This window comes from Pongo abelii, chromosome 8, assembly GCF_028885655.2.
Source record: "Pongo abelii isolate AG06213 chromosome 8, NHGRI_mPonAbe1-v2.0_pri, whole genome shotgun sequence".
In the NCBI taxonomy this organism is placed as follows: Eukaryota; Metazoa; Chordata; class Mammalia; order Primates; family Hominidae; genus Pongo; species Pongo abelii.
The window spans coordinates 117,371,379-117,386,281 of record NC_071993.2 but is presented as its reverse complement, the minus strand read 5'-3'; positions in this window follow the sequence as shown (position 1 = coordinate 117,386,281).

Here is a 14,903-nt window from a genome sequence, read left to right as displayed (position 1 = left end):
AGCTATTACCTCATTTTATCTTAAAGTCTTAGGAGCTAGAGAAGGACAAGAGAACCACCATTATCACTGTACCAAAAGGGATGCTGAGGCACAGATGGTTTGGCTGACTTGCCCAAGGCCACATAATTTATAGGGCTCTGTAGCTGGTTTTAGTGAGTTCTTTCCTTCTCTCCTGCAGAAACTCAATGCTCTCTTCTTTTGCCTTTTTTCAAAAAAATTTATTTGCAAAAAAACTGGAAGTTCAGTAATTCTAAAGTGTTCACGATATTATGATAACTACTAATTACTTACTGCTTCTATTATAAGCTACAAAGTATTAAGTGCTTCTCATATGCTGGCATGGTGTCAACACATACACTGCGTTAAGAGTTTAGTGTTACCTCATCCAAGGATGTCTGCAGTTAAATGGGTTCAAAGTCTGTGAGGGCCAAAGTGCTCCAGTGTTAGAATTCCAGGCATCAGATGGGGCAAGTGCTTTTAAGCCATGGGGTCATCATCTTCTGTAACTATATCCAGGTCTTATAGCTTAGACTCTACTGGACAGACCCTCAGGAGAAATGTGAAGGAGGCTTTTGAGAAAACTTGGCAGGGTCTGGCTGCCAAATAGTAATTCTTAGTGGCCTCTGTAAGGTAACCCACCTTCCTGGGTTACTTTAGCTTCTGCCCTGTCCTGTGGCCTTTCCTGACGCCCTAATCCTTGGATGAATAGTCCCTTCTAGAGCCACCAGCCTTGGGAGCCCTGAGTCATCTGCCGAGCTCCACCTCCCAGCCAGGTCCTGGGAAGCTGAGGAGGAGACAGAGGTGTGAGAACAGCAAGAAAAAAGTCTAGCCAGGCTAGACCCAGGCTAGGCCCTAGTGGTTCCCTTTGTCTCAGGACAGCCCAGGCCTAAGACGCCAGCGCTTGGGGAGGCCTTGGCTGCCTAACAGCCCCATGCCAAGAGCTTCATCTTCCTCACGGAAGGTTCCTGGCATTAGTCCAGGCTCTGCCCAGCCCACTCCTATTCCTTCAGGCTCTGAGTTCAAGGGTGATACTATTCATGAGCAGACTTCTGTTTTCTTGTGAAAGTTAAAAAGGATACCAAGCTGTCAAAAAGACTTTTTCAACACCCAGTTCCTGCTGGATGAAGGGTGCAAGAAGAGGGTCTTTCATGTCTTACTACATGATGAAATTGCCAAACACAGGATTCTAATTCATCTTTGGGGTGAAAAAAGAGGATCCTCCCTTGGGGTGGCTAAGAGGCCCAGCTCTCCAAACAGAAAGCAGATCACCTCTAAAGCCCCTGCATCATTTCCCATAAAGAACACGACAGTTTTGAGTCAGCCACAAACATGTCATCATGCCTTGAGCATCTATGTGTGTGTCGGGAGCATGGAACAGCAGGAATTCCACTAGCAATAATAACATTATTAAGTGCTCATTGCCTCTCAGGCAATCTGTTGGGTCTTTACATAAATCATCTCATTTAATCCTCATAGCATGAGGAAAGTAATTCACCACTACCATTTTATAGATGAGGAAACCAAAGCTTAGAGGTTCTATAGCTGGTAAGCAGCAGAACTGGGATCTGAATTCTGGTCTGACTTCAGAGTCTAAGCTCTTAGCCATGAAACCAGCATTCTCATAGTAGAGTCCAGGAACCACATGCTGAGGATCTCCCCATAATGCTTGATAAAAACGCAGCATCCTGGCTGGGCTTACAGAATCAGAACATCAGGGAATGGGGCCAGGAGGCTGCCATTGGCAATCTTTCCAGATGGTTCTTATGCACAGAATGTTGGAAATCCCTTACACTGTGCTGTACTGCCCACTAAGTGGGGAGAAGGGGACATTGCGTGGAGGGTAGGAGGGGAGGGATCATCAGGTGAGAAGGCCCCAAACAGCATACGGTACTGCATGATGCACTAAGGATTTGGAATTACTTCCGTGAAAAGAGCATCCCTTGGAAAGCTGCCCCAGTGCCTGGTGGCTGTCCTCACGCTCTGCCTGCATTAGCTGAGGCCTAACCGGTGAGCTACCCAGCCCCAGACCTGAGCTGTCCAGGCCCACAGAAAAGTCCTCACAGGGACAATGTTCCTATTGCCAGGACTGTCGCTAACTCATCCTGAGGATAACTCTGCTTCCAACCCTCCCTAATTCCTCCATTGAGCAGCTGCCCTCAGAAGGCTCCTTTCTTTCCCCTTGCTGCAGACCTCATCTCTACCTGCCGGAATTCTCAGCACTGCTCTTCTTACTAGGTAACTAGCCCTGAGATGAGGCTTCACTAGAGCCAGTGGCAGCGATTTGCTGGGTGGGGTGTTGGGTGGTACTGCCATCTTCTGAGGCACAGAAATAGAAAAGGGAGGCATGTGGCCAGGTTCCAAGTGATCCACGACAAGCCAGACAGGCCCTTCTGACTCACTAAGGCAGCAGCAGGTGGCCTTTGAGAAACAGTGAGACAGAACAGTCCCTTCTGGCCTGGAAATGCCAGCAGGTGGGGGTGGGGGCAGGCTGCTGCTAAGATCTGGGGTTCATTTTACCTCTCTGCAGACTCCACAACCTGTTTCTGCCCCATCATCTCCCTGGGAAACGTGTGGGACCCACTTACTTGCAACCCACACACCCTCAGTGCTGTGACTCAACTGGCACTCACAGCAGCCTTCAATATTATTTTTAACCTGACTTCACCTGATTTGTGGGGGGGGGGTGGGGACGAAATTTGTCAAGAAAACTCCACTAATAGGGCTGGTCCAAGCCGAAAAGCAAGGAGACAAAGTCTTCTTTCCAGCACCTCGAAGAGCCTTTCCCCTGCGTGAACCTGAGAGAAAGAGGCTGGGTCGGCCCACGAAATGGGTGCCAGGAAAATCATCCACAAACTGGTCTGCATTCACTGCCTCTTTTTTCTGGCTCACCTGTCTGGCCATGTTTTGTCTTGGGATGACTCCTCGCATCCTATGTTGACAACACCTGGCCAGGAGGGAAGGCAGCCCCAAGCCCGGGGAGCTTCAGAGATGGCAGCCTATACGCAGGCCGGAAGCAGCCCAGATCCCTCTCGCATCCGCCAGCGGAAGTCTCCTCCTCTTCCGCCCACCATGCCCTTCCTGCATATGTTCCCGAGGATCAGGGGAAGTCCTGCAGATGAGCGCTTGGTCTGTTTGGCATTGGCTGAGCCACACGGCAAGTCTTGTTCCTTCTCCATCTGGCTGTCTCTGTGAACTTTGCACTGAACTCTTTCCAGCCGCGTCGGCGGCAGCTCTCCTGCCAGGAGGACCCAGTGCCAGGGAGAACAGAATAATTGCCTCTCGTGTTGTGCATGCAGAGCCTTCATTAACGTGTCACCGGAGTGGCATTTGCAGCCCTCTGTCACAGCAGCCTGCCATTGAATACCGCACAACTCATCACCCTCAGATTCTCCACTGTCTTGAAAGAGCCAATTAGCCCTGTGTTTCTTTGAGCAGCTTTGGCTCATTCGGAAAGTCATGTTGGTGTCGCTGTTATTATTTACGTAGAGGAGGTTTCTCTATTGCCTTGCTCAACAAATAGCGCATATAAGTGGCCTGGCCCAGTCACTCTTATTTTCTTCCTTTTTGACACAAGGAAGCCATGCTTCTAAGGAGACAGGTGACAAAGAGTGTGGGGTGGAGGGGCACACGTAGAAATCAAAAGTCATGGCATTTAGTCATGGTGCTGGGTTTTAGTCGTGGTGCTGCCAGTGGTGAGGTGTGTGACCTTGGGCAAAACTGCACATTTCCAAATGTCATTTTCTTCCTATACAAAATAAGGGGTTGGCATTGACACACAGATTCACAGAATCTTTGAGTACCTCTCATCTACCTGTCATTTTTATGGATAAGTAAGCAGGCCCAGAGTGGCCATTCAACTAATCCAAGATCATGTAGCTAACTAGTGTTAAGACTTGGGACCCAGCATTGAGACCTTCTACCTCCTGGATTTGGGTGGGATTGGATGAAAGAGGGAAACATTTTAAGAGAGCCAAGGCACAGTGACGGGATTACACTCTCTGTGCATGCAGAGAAGTATGTAGGGGTGACTTTTCTTTCACATCAAAGATTCCAGGGTTTAGAATAGTAGTTCTATCCACCCCAGGGCAATTTCATCCCTTAGGGGACGTATTTGGTTGTCACTGTTGGGGTGGCCAAGGAGAGAAGGGGAAAAATTCCACTGGCATCTAGCAGAGACTAGAATACTACAATACACAGGGCAGCTCCCACAACAGAGAATGATCCGGTCCAAAATCTCAACAGTGCTGAGGTAGAGAGCCCAGTTAGACACAAGCCCCCTTCTCTACTGCCAGTCTTCTCTAGAATTTTAAACATTCTTGCTTTCTTACCTTCAGCCACAAAAGCACTATTTTTTTTTTTTTTTTTTTTTTTTTGCTGATTTTGTTACTGATGTTGGTTTTAAAAAATATTTTTTTTATTGAGTATACAAATTACCCAAACTCATTTTTTTTTTTTTTTTTGAGACGGAGTCTTGCTCTGTCACCCAGGCTGGAGTGCAGTGGCGCGATCTCTGCTCACTGCAAGCTCCGCCTCCCGGGTTCACGCCATTCTCCTGCCTCAGCCTCCCGGGTAGCTGGGACTACAGGCGCCCGCCACCACGCCCGACTAATTTTTTGTATTTTTCATAGGGACGGGGTTTCACCGTGTTAGCCAGGATGGTCTTGATCTCCTGACCTCGTGATCCGCCCACCACGGCCTCCCAAAGTGCTGGGATTACAGGCCCAAACTCGTTTTAAAGAATAGAAAATTCAGAAAGACACACACACTAAAATCGATCAGGTATCATCCCACCATCCAAGGGTGAGAATATTTTGGTATTTGGTATTTTTTTCATATTACCTCAGATTCACAGGGCACACCCTGCTTTCTCTGTTTCGTGGCTTTTCTCAACAATTCTCTTTTCCACCCTATCCCCATTAGTACCTGTTGAAATCTCACCCTCGCTTCAGTTACCTCAAATAGCATTCCTCCAGGAAGTGTCACATACCACTCAGAACCCCAGCTGTGCTGGAAGCGAACTCTCCTGGCTTTATATTCCTATAGCACTTTGTAGCTCACAGATGTCAGTTTTGACACTTTTAAAAATATTCCAGTTATGTGTAAATTCCTGAGGGTAGGGATTAGATTTTAGTCTATTGAAAGTGTGTCCCCCCACCCCTCTCTCTCTCTCTCTCACTCACATACACATACACACAAACACATATACACATGCACTCTCTCTCTCACACACACACACACTACAGTGCAAGCACAGCACTTAAGATGAGCTCCATCCCCTTTCCTCTCCTGATATCACCGTACTCTTACTTTCAGAATAAATAACTATCCTTTAGTCACAGAGAACATTTCAATCATTGGTGGCTTTGGTTGCTCCATCATTTGCAATTATTCTAGTGCTCTTCTATGTGAATTTTGAAGATGTTTAATATTATAATAAAAATGAAAAGTTTTCACTTAAATATCCCTTATTATGTGTCAGCTATTTTGGGGATAGATGGTTATTTAAGTTTTCTGATTCAATCCAAACTGTGGAAAAGCATGATTGGCACTTTTTTACAAATGTGAACACTGAGGCTTAGCAAGGTAATCTAACTTGTCCAGGGTTGTCTGACTAATTAGAGGAGGCACTGGGATTTAACCCAGGGTTACCTGGCTCCAAGACTATGTGCACCACCTTGAAGCTTCCCAAGCCCCAAGGAATCCACTTGCCTCTACTCATCTCTTTTTCTACAGTAAGAGGCAGCAGGCAGGTGCATTAGTGCCTATGGTGTAATGGTCTGGGTGACCCCAGGCAAGGCAAAGAGAGGTCACAGAGTCCAGCCCAACTCCTTGGCGTGGGAACCTCTGGCTGGGTAAGCTTCTTGGGAGCCTCTTGAATGCGTGTGCAATCCAAGGTCACAGGAAGCCAAGCATTCCCAGGCCTGTGGGCAGGTGGCATCTTGAAGTCTATTCTCTTGGTCTGGTACTTCCCAATGCCTTGTACTAAGTGTGTCACATGGGAGGGGGATAATGGGTGACTCACCCCACAGACACTTGTCTACTGGAGGGCCAGCATCCTATTTCTCCTTAGCAGGGGGCTGACCATGGCAGGGGCATGACCATACCAGGACAGGTTGAGGCTGAGCTCTGACAGAAGAGGACACATCTCTTCTTCCAAACTATCCATTCTTTCCCAGTCAAGCTCAGCCTTGCTCTCCAAGGTTCTGAAGTTGTTTCCCATACTGAGGAGGGTTTCTCCCATTTTTTTGCAGTGTGGCAGACCAAGTACAGGCTCTGCTTCAGGTTTAGCTTTGTATCAAGCCCAGTTATGCCAATGAGGTGATCTTGAACAAGTTGCTTGCCTTCTCAGAGCCTCAGCTTCTCCATCTGTAAAATGGTAAGAATGACACCCAACCTCCAAGGGCTGGAATGAGGATTCAGTGAATGATGGATAGAAACTGACATCATGCTAAAAAATCTCTCTCCTTTTTTCTTGTAGACATCAGAGGATGGTGGGAGGGTGGTTTGAAAATGTGGGAGGGGGGCTGGGTGAGGTTGCTCATGCCTGTGATCCCAACACTTTGGGAGGCCGAGGTGGGCGGATCACCTGAGGTCAGGAGTTGGAGAACAGCCTGGCCAACATGGTGAAACTCCATCTCCACTAAAAATACAAAAATTAGCCAGGCATTGTGGTGCACACCTGTAGTCCCAGCTACTTGGGAGGCTGAGGCAGGAGAATCGCTTGAACCCGGGAGGTGGAGGTTACAATGAGTCAAGTTCGCACCATTAAACTCCAGCCTGGGTGGCAAAGCGAGACTATCTCAAAAGAAAGAAAGAAAGAAAGAGAGAGAGAAAGGAAGGAAGGAAGGAAGGAAAGAAAGAGAGAAAGAAAGAAAGAAAATGTGGGAGAGGAAAGTGGGTTGGAATGGAGAGGCTGGGAGGGGCAGGAAAGGAGTGGCCCATTCCTTCCCATAAAGTTTTCTTTTTTTTTTTTTGAGATGGAGTCTCGCTGTCACCCAGGCTGGAGTGCAGTAGCTCAGCTCACTGCAAGCTCCACCTCCCGTGTTCACTCCATTTTCCTGCCTCAGCCTCCCAAGTAGCTGGGACTGCAGGAGCCCGCCAACACGCCTGGCTAATTTTTTGTATTTTTAGTAGAGACGGGGTTTCACCGTGTTAGCGAGGATGGTCTCGATCTCCTGACCTCATGATCCCCCCGCCTCGGCCTCCCAAAGTGCTGAGATTACAGGCGTGAACCACCGCACCCGGCCCCCATTTGGTTTTCTACCTGGAGCCCGGGTGGAGGAGAATCCCTCTGCTGGTTACTGGCAACCACACTCAAATACAATCAGTCATTTGTGCAGATTAAACCTGCTGCTCTAAATCACTGTGTGGGCTTAGGATCAGCTTCACTCCATTTCCATGAGGCAGCAGAACCCAGTGGTTAGAAGAACAGGTTCCACCACTGTGTAGCCTTGGTCAAGTCCCTCAATCTTAGAGCCCCGGGTTTCTCATCTGTAAAATGGGGATGTTAATATCTTATTAGGTTGCCTGGATGATTGAATTAGATCCTGCATAGGTTGTGCCTTGCTCAGAGCCTGACTTATAGGATGTGCTGCATCAAGGCAAACCTGCTGTTCATTCTTGCTATTGTTGTTATCATTGTTCCTAGCTGCAGATGGTGTTCTTAACCTGGGCCGCCTGTTTTGGAGACATGCCCATTGGGAGAGTGTGGCCAATTCACCAGGGGCCCTCAGCCCCAAGCCTGGCAGCCACATCATTCACCAGATGAGCCAGCCGGGCCAGCCTCATGACTGAGGGACAGCTGCCCACGTGTTAGTAGAGGCTGCATTCCAGTGACATTCCTCCTTGACAGAAACTTGAAAACTAGAGGGAGACATTACTCAGGCAGGCTGGTAAGGCATTCCAGGCTTTCAGACCTCAGGCTTGCAAGACAAACTTAACCTGATGGCAATATAGAGTGTAATAAGAAGCATCAACTGCACTCCTGCCCATTTTTGGCAGATGGAGCACTGGAGAGGGCAGTAGAGCATGGAGGCCGATGGGAACCCTCATCCACTCAGGCCTTGCACGAAGCCCTTGAAGACAGAACTCTGGTTCTTTCACCAGAATGACCTAGGGACAGGCTTCCCCTCTTCCATATGCAAAGCTGCTCCCCTCCTCCTGCTCCTTCTCTGCCTTTTGAGGAAGTCACCTGGGGTGGGGGTGGGGACTCAGTTGACCTTTCTGCCTGGTGTCTCTCCTGGTAGAATGCAGACTCTTGGAGCCTCCCTGTTATGATGGGCAGGCAGCCAGGTAGAGGCTGGATCCTTCAGTTGGGGGACTTTTAGTGGCCCCTGTTGTGGACCTGACCTCACTCTTGGTCTGCAGGTACCCAGATAGGAAGGGCCCTAGGTGAGCTCATGGTGTAAGGGAGAAGGGCAGGCATATAGACAAAGCAGACAAAGTCCATGAATCAGTGGAATAGCATCATGCCTAGGAGCGCAAAACCACCCTAAGGTCTAAGGGTCTTGCCACCTGGTAGCTGTGTGGTCACTGGCAAGTCACTGAACCTCTCTGTGCCTCAGCTTCCTGTAAAAATTTGGATAACTGCACCCACTCATAGGGCAATTTTGTGAGGATTAAATGAGTTAACATGAGAAGAGCCATTTGGAACAGGGCTGGTCTGTAGCCTGTTCTGTCTCTGTGTTAGCTCTCAGCACTAAGTGCTCCAGGTGCCACAGACACGGAGTCAGGTGACCAGGAGGGACTGAAACTAGGAGTGGCAGGGCTGAGGGGTCACTATGATGATAAAAAAAAAAGACTCCAAAAGGAAGTGATGCTTAAACCAAGCCTTGAAATCTGAGTTGTTGACAGTGAGTGGGGGAACAGAGGGACAGAGGCTGACCCATGAGGGCAACAGGACATGGTTTGGATTCACCAGAGACCAAGAGTGAGGTTGGGAGAGAGGGGGCTGGAGAGGGGCACAGGGGCTGATCCCAGAGGTCCATGAAGGCCAGCACGTGCTTAGAAAGGTGGCAGTGGCCCAGGGAGCGTGGCTGGGAGAGGGCAAGAGTGGAGGCAGGAGAACCAATTTGGACAGGAGGTGGTTGTGAGTCCACAGCAGAGATGAGCAATGGTGAGGGTTGACCTGGGCAGCAAGGCACTCAGGCAATAGAAGGCTCAAGCCTCTGTGGCGCCAAGTGTGGCGATGAGGCAGAGGGAGGCCTCAGGACGTGGCTCAGTCTGGCTGGTGGGACCCAGGGGATGGGCTACTTTGTTCTCAGAGAGAAGGGGCTGAGAAAAAAGAAAAGGGGGAGGCAATGGACATGCAGTGAGCACCTGTGACGTGCTAGGTGCTAGGACAGAGGGTGTCCCTCAAGCCATCTCTCCAAGGTGAGAATAAAAGTCTTCCCCAAACAGGAAACTGAGGCCCAGAGCGCGTCCGTGACTTGCTGAAATTCACACAGCCTGGAAGCGTGGGCTCCGGCTCTCTGACTTCTAGTTCTTCAGGCTGCCTGTTTACCTTCAGCTGTCTTCAGGCAAACCAGCCTGTGGGAGGACAGCCCCACGCCTTTGCCCATGTGAGTGTGCCCCAGCAGAAACACTGCTGTTGAGTCAGACGATACAAACCGACATCGCCTCACATGACTTACAGATATTTTCATTTTTGCTTACTTTTACTCAGCCAAGAACTTCAAAGGAGCATCATTCCTGGAGGATTTGTTCATCGACGTGTCACAGGCGAGCCTATGAGCAGGAAGGAAATGGGCTCAGAGACCAAAACATCTGTCCCCTGTATTTCTTGCCAGGTTCCGGAGCTGAGACTCCTGGGGCTCACCTGGAGCCTGGGTTTCCCTCCACTTTGAAGGGCTTGACCACCCCTGCATGGGCTGGAGCTTAGACCGTTGGCCCAATCCTTCCTTTGGGGTGGGGGAAGGTGTCCGCAGGAAGCATTTCCAGCACTGGGAAGGTGCCTCAGTAGCTCGACCCTATAGCAGGGCCCCTGGGAGGAGGAGAACAATTCATCAGTGCCTGCCAGGTGCTACACCGCTTATGTCTCACAGAAACACGAACGTCATGGTCCCTGTGAGGATGAAAAACCAGGGGCTCAGAGATGTTAAATAAACTGGCCCAGGTCACACAGCTAGGACGGCATTGATCCGACATTCCTACAGGTCTCGGGAGCCCCCCTCGGCCCCTCTCCAGTCCAGAGGGAGGCACTTGCAGCGCTTATAAAAGTCTTTACTTGTTTGAAGCCCAGTTCCTCTCAGGTGTTGCTTTTTTCTGTTTCTTTTCTTTTTTTAGGCCTTGGGGGTTGGGGTGGGAGACCAAAGGTGGAGTTGTGCTATTTTACACAACTGACTTGGCTTGCACGTCATCTAAACACCAAGTTCCGTTCTCAGAGGAAGTGAGAGGTGTCCAATTCGGTCATGCAGAACGCAGCTGGGCTGCTCGAAATGAAACAAAGCAGCCACTCCGAAGGAGGTGTTGTCCCTGGGCCGGTCCAGATTGAGTCAGAGCAGACGCCACTCCCACGTCAAAAATACCAGGCCACTGTCCCAGGGAGCTGGGCTATTCACTCAGGTCATTTTCACCGCACTTCTGAAATCCACATTAAAGGAAAAAAGAAAAGGGAAGGGAAGGGGAAAAGGAAAGGAAAGGAAGCAGAAACCAGGATGGCGACAAGGAGAGCCACCCAGTCGGAGCAGCACCTGTGCACCTATGTGGGGCGTGCCGGGCACCTGACTGCCGCAGGTCCGGACAGTGCTTGTTCCTATCAGGCCATCTCAGCCTTGGTTATATTCAGGACCCAGGAGCATATCTATGTTGTGTGGGGCCCAAAGACTTACAATTTGGGACACTCCTTAATAAAAAGAATACAAAAGTATGAAAACAAAATTAAGTACAAAAGTGGGTATTTACCTAGGAGGAGGGGGTGGGGAATCACAGCAAATTGCTGACACCCTACAGATTGGCCCCTTCCTTCAGCCATCTATGTAGGCAGTTTACCAGAAATGCGCACACAGCAATGCTTCCTGTTTGTCACCTGCCTTCCTTTCCCTGCCTAGAACACTCCCAGCATCTCCCTGCTCTCTTGGGCAACGGAAGCTTGTGTCTCTTCATCTTTATGGTAAGAGCACCTCGGATGAGGCTTCTGAAAGCTGTGGGCTGGTGGACATCACCCAGGGCAGGTGTTCCTAACCTTTTTGGGGTCTTGGTTGCCTTTGAGAATTGAATGAGAGTTATGGAACCTCCCCCAGAAAAATGCCTACTCAAGTCTACAGAATTTTACATAGTTTTAGGGATTCTTAGATTCCCCAAAGCCTATCTGCAGATCCCAGATAGGGAACCGGTTACCTAGTGCGGTCCACTCATTTCACAGATGAGGCAACAAATCCCAAAGGGGTGAGCAACTTGTGCAAGGTCACCCAACTGGACTCGGATCCAGCTCTTGACTGCCTCCCTTTCTCTATTGTAACAGTTTTGCCTTCAGCACTGGACAGAGAGTGGGGTCTTCAGGGGAAGGAGACCCCAAGTTAGGGCCCCTCAGAGGGTCTTTCTTATGTCTTTTCGTCTATCCCAGACACATATTTTTGCCTAGTGCAGCTCAAGGAGGGCAGGAATGATAGCTTTGAAATACAAACACAGACAGGAAAAAAAGACTCCCACAGCATGTGAGTATAAATGCAGTAAGAAATATAAAGGAGAGAGAGAGAAAGCAAGAGAAGTTGTAAGCAAATAATATGCAAAGCTCCTGAGAAAGAGCTTGGGCCGCTCTGTTTGGTAGCTGGAGACCTGGGTCCTGGGGAAATCCCAGAAAAAGTCAAATCTGATTGGGCCCTAGCTGAGGCCCTGTCCTCTCGCTTTGCTCTCTCCCTTCCTACCCACCTTGGTTTGGGGTCCGCTTGGTGCCCCAAGCTGTGTGCTTTGCAGGTGTGACTGCTTCTTCCTGCACAGCTTCTCCCTACCCCAGCATCAGCATCCCCCCAACCCTGCGACCCCAAAGCTGCACAGCTGCCTGGATACTTCCTCTGAGCCCCAACAAACTTAGATCTCCTGGTACCACCCCCCTTGGCACCTGGCTCTTCCTTTTCATGGCATATAGAATCACTTACAGTTTTATATTTATTTGTTTCAGGTCCATGTGCTGCTGTGAGACCTTAAGCTCCGTGTGAGCAGGGCCTGGGTCCTTGGTGCCTTTGGCCTGGCATGTGGAGGCTGTCTCCCATCCCTTGCTGATTTAAACAAATGGTGGCATCTGGAGGTTTGGATCAGGGCATAGGAATAAATGCCCGCTGGGCCACTCATTCCTGAAATCCTGTCCAGGCCTGAGCGCAACTGGGAGCTTGCTTAAGCCTTTAGCCTGCAGGCACGAACGGTAGGTGAGCAGGTGGTCAGTGCAGTGAATAGGCCCAGCTCCTCAGAGCAGAGCCACCAGCCAAGCAGGCGCAGACCTCCAGGGCTCCTCTGTGTATCTTTAAAGTGGGTTCTGGATGCTCCCTCCTTTTCTCAAGAGCCTGTCTCTGAGTTGCGAGGCTCCCTCAAATTCCCAGTTGGCTGGCTCACCAGCGGTCATGCCAGGGGCTGTCAGCCAAGGTCGTGAGTAGATGGCTGAGATGGGCGTCCCCTGAGGGCTGCACACACCAGGAATGAGGAAGAAGCTCTGAAACAGCGCCCTCTCCTGTCCACTGGACTCGCCTCCAGATAATGGAGCTGTCTTGAGGGAACAGCCTACCGTTCATACTCCATATTTTCCCTTTCATTCCATTTAGTTTAGGGTAGAGTGTATTCTTTTTCTTTTTTTCAACTTGACACCCATGACTCCGTGACAGATCGCTATCTGTCATGTGTGTGTGACTACCTCCCTACCAAGGGCCAGGGAGCCCTGATCAAGTATTCTTTCTTCTTCCTCTGTTTCTTCTCAGTGTTGGATTGCTGGGGTGGGGAGGGGAAGGATTTATGTGACAAAGAAGCCTGAGGTACAACCTGTTTCTCTCCTCCCAGGCTTGCTGCCCGGGGAGCAGGGGCTGTGGAACAAGAGCACTGTTACCAACTGTAGCCAAATTCACCTTAACAGTTTCTCACCCCGCCCTTGTCTCATCCCCCCAGCAACTGGGAGCGAGATCTGACCACAGATACCCAGGGATGGGCGGGGGGCCAGGGCCAGGTGAGTTCATCCCAGCAGGTGGGTGCCTGCTCCAGCCTGTCCCTTGCTTCCTCTGAAACACACTCCAGCAGAGCAGCCTCCTTCCCTCTCCCAACCTCAGATGAAATAATCAGTATGAAATTTTCTGTCTCCTGACAAGATGCCACATACTTAATTTTCTTGCACCAATCACCTTTGCAGGAAGATAGGAAATAAACTATGATAGGATATTTACGCAGCCGAATACAACTGACTGGTGCTCTTGGGGGTGAGGTTGGAGGAGGGGAGGGTACACCCAGCGTTCTCATCCTCTCTAGTTAATCACGATGTGGCTTTCAGCAGAGCCACAGCCTTAGTAGAAGCGAGACATCCTCACGGCTAAGTGACGAGTCTCTGAGCGTCATGACAGTGCCCAGCAGCCTCCCTCCCTGCCTTACTCAACGCTGACTATGCCTTAGATCACTGCATCGTGGCTTTAGCACTTTGTCTATGTTCCGGAAAAGCCTTTGCTCTGTCATAGCTTCCCTGACCTTCCAAGGCCAGTGCATCAAAACAGTCAACATCCTGAGAATAACGTTTCTGCTCCCAGGTGAGCGGCAGGCGTCACACATCAGGGTATGTGGGGCTGTCAGGAAAATGGTAAGGAAATATCCACGTGGAAAGAAACAGCTGGCACTTTTTCCAGAATCTAGCACTGGGTGTTTATTGCGGCAGAGCTCCATACATTCTTGTTGAATGAATTGATGAATACCCAGGGTTCCTAAGGACGTGAGCTGCTAAATCGTGGGGGCTCTGCACACAGTCTCTGGCGTGCATTGCCCGGCATCGAACCTTGGCTCTGCCTCTTGCTAGCTGTGTGAGCTCCAGCATACATACTTCTTGATTTCTCTGTGTGCCTACTTCCTCACCTCTAAAATGGGGACGATAATAATAATTAATAATTAAGCATTGTTATGTGTAAAGCACTTAAAATACTTCCTGGCACACAATGAGCACTGTGTAAGTGTTTGCTATTGTTAAGACTACAAAAATAGTCACTCCAAGGAACTGAATGTTACTTTTAACCAGGAGCTGTGAATTTCCTTATCTGGTAGGCATTCACCCCTCCCACCCCCACAAGCTCCTGCCCCACACATGACACCATCTATTGCAGGGATTTGCAGGTTTTACTGTAAAGGGTCAAATAGTAAATATTTTAGACTTTGCAGATCACAGTTTCTATCCCAGCCACTCAACTCTGCAGTCATAGTGTGACAACATGTAAATGAGTGAGCAAGGCTATGTTCTAATAAACCTTTTTTAATACAAAAGCAGGAGGTGGGTCAGATTTAATCCACTTTGTTAATTTCTGACCTATTGCAACTCATTTTACAAAACGCTGGTCAATTCCTATCTCTTCTAAGGCCTACCTACTTGTACTTTCCTCTCCCTGGACTTCAAAAGCACTGGGCTTAGAGGGAGTTTAGTACCATGGAAAGAATGTGCAAGAAATTTGGATTAAGCTCTGGCCCTGCTGCATGACTTTGAACAAAGCACTTACGATCTCTGGAGCCTCAGTTTACCCATCTGCAAAATAGGTTTAAGATTTTTTTGTCTTACTTACCTAATAAGGCAGTTTGAACGTCCAATAGAGAAATGCACATGGATGTGACTTGCAAACTTGAAAGCACTACCCAGTGGAAGTACATCTGCATGGTGTCCCCAGTGCCCAGCCCAGTGCTTGGTATGCAGTCAGTGTTGACTGAACCAATCCCAATGGTGGTATTAAATACAGGTT